The sequence below is a fragment of the Podarcis melisellensis genome (genome assembly GCF_964234715.1).
Source record: "Podarcis melisellensis genome assembly, chromosome: 3".
Classification (NCBI taxonomy): Eukaryota; Metazoa; Chordata; class Lepidosauria; order Squamata; family Lacertidae; genus Podarcis; species Podarcis melisellensis.
In genome coordinates this window covers 102,824,728-102,829,549 of record NC_138530.1, presented here as the reverse complement: position 1 = coordinate 102,829,549, position 4,822 = coordinate 102,824,728, and the positions used below count along the sequence as shown (strand labels likewise).

Below are 4,822 nucleotides of genomic sequence, written 5' to 3'. Positions count from 1 at the left end.
CAACCGCCAAAGAGACACAGTCTTGCCCCCCCCATTACAGGATAGGGTCCGAAGAGAAAATGATGGACTAGCACTTCTTGCAAATTGAAAAAATCATCATGGTTGTACAACCCATCCTAGAGGAGGACAGGAGGACTCGAGGAGGAGGAGGAGGAGGAGGAGGAGGAGGAGAAGAAGAAGAAGAAGAAGAAGAAGAAGAAGAAGAAGAAGAAGAAGAAGAAGAAGAAGAAGAAGTGGTGCCCTTCTGAGTGGGGTGTCCCAGCTACTCTTGGCAGCTTCCAACAAAAAATAGAAAAAACACAATACAGTGGTACCTCTGGTTACATACTTAATTCATTCCGGAGGTCCATTCTTTACCTGAAACTGTTCTTAACCTGAAGCACAACTTTAGCTAATGGGGCCTCCTACTGCCGCCGTGCCGCCACCGCTGCACGATTTCTGTTTTCATCCTGAAGCAAAGTTCTTAACCCGAGGTACTATTACTGGGTTAGCGGAGTCTGTAACCTGAAGCGTATGTAACCCGTGATACCACTGTACAACACCACACACTAAAAACCTCCCTGAAAAGGGCTGCCTTCAGATGCTTTTTAAAAATCACAGACAATTTGTTGATATTGCTATGAAACATTTTCCATAGCATTTGCATTCTGATTTTCTCCCTGCCCAGATGTTCCCCTATTGCCCCAGATCTAAGAGGGAGAAGAAGCCTCAAAGCATCTTCAGGGAGAAGTAGTAGCAATAATGACAAGGTATCTTTTTCTCAAGCTCAACCTACACATTATATAGGGGAACCTGTGTCCCTCCATAAATTGCTGGTCTACAACTCCCATCAGTCCCAGCCAGCATGGCCAATGGGCAGGGATGATGGGATTCGTAGTCTGACAACATCTGACGGGCCACAGGCTCCCTATCTCTTACATGGAGCTCTCTGGGATTCTTTCCTCTACAGGGTGTTATCTAGAGCAAAGGACAGGCACTGCAAGATTGTATGCATGATTCTTTCCCCTCCAATCCTTTTCCATCTCAAGATCGCTCTTCCTCAACCTGCTTTTCCACCTGGCAGAAGGGGAAGGTATGAGAGTCTCATACGTTCCCCATATCTTTCCCCTTGTGGGTGAAAAAACTGGTTGGCAACGAAGGGAGATTGTGAGCTGGAAAACAACTGGAGGGGAAAGTGTTGAGCAACCACTTCCTGTCCGCCTGCTAATACACAGCCTCCCCAGGGAGTTTTGCTGTGGGTTAAAAAGAGAAAAAAAGTGAATAGTTTAAACATCCATGCAAATGTAAGACCTATGATGTCAAGGTGTCATCAGTTTAATTGTTTCTAAAAATAATTTCCCCCCACTTAGTGAGCTATTTTGAGTAAGAATCACCCCAATATGAATTCAAACTTTGGGGGAATTTGAACTGTGAATTATGCCACTTATAAAATGCTGTAGAATTACAGTCTTACCTTGGTCGCCGAATGCCTTGGAACTTGTATGTTTCAAAAGCCAGAAGTGAGTGTTCCGGTTTTTGAACGATTTTCAGCAGCCAAACGTCCAGCATGGTTTGCACGGCTCCTGCAGGATGCTCCTGCAGCCAATCGGAAGCCATGCCTTGGCATTCTGTTTAAGAACCAAGGTACAACTCTATTATTATAAATGTGATTTCTTACCTGTCCTTTGTCATAAGATTCCAGGGTGGGTTTCAGCAATTTAAAAAAATGCAGCATTGAGCACTTGGGGGTAGCGGAGAGATTGCATCTCGAAATCACATGAGAACATAGCACCGAAAACCGCCACTTGTGCTGTTGCAGGATAAAACAGGATGTCCCGGTTTTTCCAGGACAGTTGTGGGGTATGGAAGTCGTACAAGGGAGTCGTATGTTACATATAGATACTGCCAAAAGACAACACACAAGGCCTTATTCGGGTGTGGGTGTGTATTTGTGCGTGAAGATTGAACTTTCTCTCTTTTTGCCTTCTACAGCATGCATCATGATGATACTTTCTGCATCAAATGTCCTGCTTCCGGGCAGGCATCTGGGAAATTGTAGAGCATAGAACTTTGGACTTTGGGAGACAGTCGGAAAGAAACACAAGAGGAAGAGAAATTATACACAAACACACTGAAAGGTAAGCATGGATGGGATAAGACAGTCAGTCTTATTTGCAGCGGATTTTTGTGGGAAGTGCTTGTGGGGGGGGGGGAGAAGGACCCTCAAATGTTTGTTTTCTCAAGAGATTTCATACCTGGTCAGATAGAGTTATTTCTGGCTAAAATCTGCAAACGGAAACCAGCTTTCATTGCATTCTGCTGTAGGAGAGCCCAACAAAAACCAGTGCACATTATGGTGGCACCTCAGGTTACATATGCTTCAGGTTACATACGCTTCAGGTTACAGACTCCACTAACCCAGAAATAGTACCTCGGGTTAAGAACTTTGCTTCAGGATGAGAACAGAAATCGTGCTCCAGCAGCGCAGCAGCAACAGGAGGCCCCATTAGCTAAAGTGGTGCTTCAGGTTAAGAACAGTTTCAGGTTAACAATGGACCTCCGAAACGAATTAAGTACTTAACCCAAGGTACCACTGTATCTTAATTTGGAAGATAAACAGTGTGCAGAGGTGAGAGTGGGGGATGACCCATTCCCAGAGCTCCCCCCCCCTCTGGTGGGTGCCATTGCCATTCCAAGAGAACAAGGGAGAAGTTCATGGTGAGCTATTTCTAGAAAAATAGCACTGCCCATTCCCACTCCCCATATTCCACACATTGATTATCTCTAGATTGAATGCCCTATTCAAAGGGCTAAAGAAGATTTATTATCTACCATCTTACCTGTGTAACATGTGCTCCTATGAACCAATGCCTGACAAAAAAAATATCTTATAGATGTCAACTCTGAAGTCCCACTGAGCTCAGAGTGGGTTTCTACCAGGTAAGCTGGGAAAGGGCTACAGCTCTCGGCATTTATAATTAGTAAAGTATATCAATTAATTCTCTATCTTAAAAAATTACCCAAAGCACCCTGCAGCAAAACTTTGCAGACTATGACGTTCATAACTAATCCTGGCTAAGAACTGCTGCTTTATTAATGTATTATTATCATGTGCTGCAAGAGTAGAATATATGTTCTATTTGTTTTCTCTTTTTTTAAATGGGAGAAAAGTTCCACTGATGCCTGGGGAAAGGTGATTCATTCACCTATTTTGCTCCAGATACTTTTATGGTGACTCTCTTAATAGCCTTCTTCTTTGCGTCCATTAATTATTTTTCTACAGGTGTTCTCTGTTATAAACATAAGGTATTTAGGGTGTTGTTGTTTTTTTAAAACCAGGCAGAATATCTCTCCTCCTCAGCCTTGAAAGTGTTTTGTCAGCAATCATCCGCCCCTACGGATAATTTGTGGGCCATTCCAGAATCGGCAATCCATGCCAAATGAAGGAGCAAAATTCTGGACAGTATCATTGTACAGGTGGGCCATTGCATTTTTGAATGCTTCCTCAAGCTAAAAGTCACAAATTAGGCCATCAAGGAAATGATTATACTATACATTTACCCCTTACATGCTAGACCACTACATGCTGGGAGTATTTTTTTAAGCAGGGGGTCACATTAATACACACCATGACCTCCCTCTCTCTTTTGCTATCTGAAGTGACACAGCCTAGAATGCTTCCAATTTCATCTGTGAAATGCAAGGATGACGAGCTCATGGACTTTCAGATGTTGCCAGACTGCAGTCTCCCTAATCCATGACCTTTTGAGGAAAGTCAGCTTCCCTAGCCATGCAGAATGAAGCAGAGAATGACAACAGTTTCTTCTCTCTCTTTTACTTTCTTTGCAAAGAGGTATCACTGAAGCAAAGCTCTTGACAAAGTCACAGTGAAAGTGAAGAACTTCCCCAGGGCTAAGCAGATGTGCCACCACTGAACTACAGATCCTCCCAGTATCTATAACATAGGATGTAGCAGAAATCTTCAATAAAATTCAATCAAAAAGACTTCCATGGCCATTCCTACCCTTTATTTAACACCTTCTCCCCTAAACCTGCCAGAGCAGCTCTCGAGGTGAAAGCAATTCCCATCCTGTGAACCAGCTATATTTTTAGAAAAGCAGCTATATTTTCAGAAAAGGTCAGAGCTACCATTTCAGTCATGAAAGCTTCATCAAACTCAACATTAGAATACGAAGCCCAGACAAAGACAGGGTTAAATTTTGTTTCATCAACGTGAGCACACAAGACAAAATCAAAACAAAAAGTCCTCCATTTCTTCTGCCTTACTCATGGCATCCACCAACTCACAGTCCAAAGGGTTTCAGGAGTCGCTCGCTGCTGTTATGATGCTACCAAAGTCCAGAGCACTACAACGATGGAAAGGAAGGACTTGTTTTGAGGAGGAAAGCAGAGCCCAACAACTGCTAACTAAATTCTGTAAGGGTAGGAGAAGGCCAAGTGATTTGGGATGCCTCCAGACTGGTATCTTCCCAATCATCAGCCAAGCATTGTTCTTCCACTGTACACTATGTGTCAAATTTATTTTTTTTATTCTACTGCTAAGCAGTAGAAGAAGGATAGCTCAGTTGATAAGATCATGCGGCCGATGATGCTAAGGGTGCAGGTTTTATCCCCATACGAGACACTTGCATATTCCTGCCTTGCAAGGGCTACATGATCCTTGGAGGGACATGGGTGGCACTGTGGTCTAAACCACCAAGCCTCTTGAACTTCCCATCAGAAGGTCAGCAGTTCGAATCCCCGCAACGGGATGAGTTCCCATTGCTCTGTCCCAGCTCCTGCCAACCTAGCAGTTCGAAAGCACGCCAGTGCAAGTAGATAA

At 43.7% G+C, this 4,822-nt stretch overlaps 1 long non-coding RNA gene across 1 annotated transcript; it reads left to right on the top strand.

Annotated features, from left to right (window-relative positions):
- The first annotated feature begins 559 nt into the window (after positions 1–559).
- Positions 560–4,237, top strand: LOC309367398. The gene is made up of 3 exons (XR_014167133.1): positions 560–749; positions 1,972–2,117; positions 3,640–4,237. It is a non-coding gene; the product is annotated as an uncharacterized lncRNA (long non-coding RNA).
- Positions 4,238–4,822: the final 585 nt, after the last annotated feature.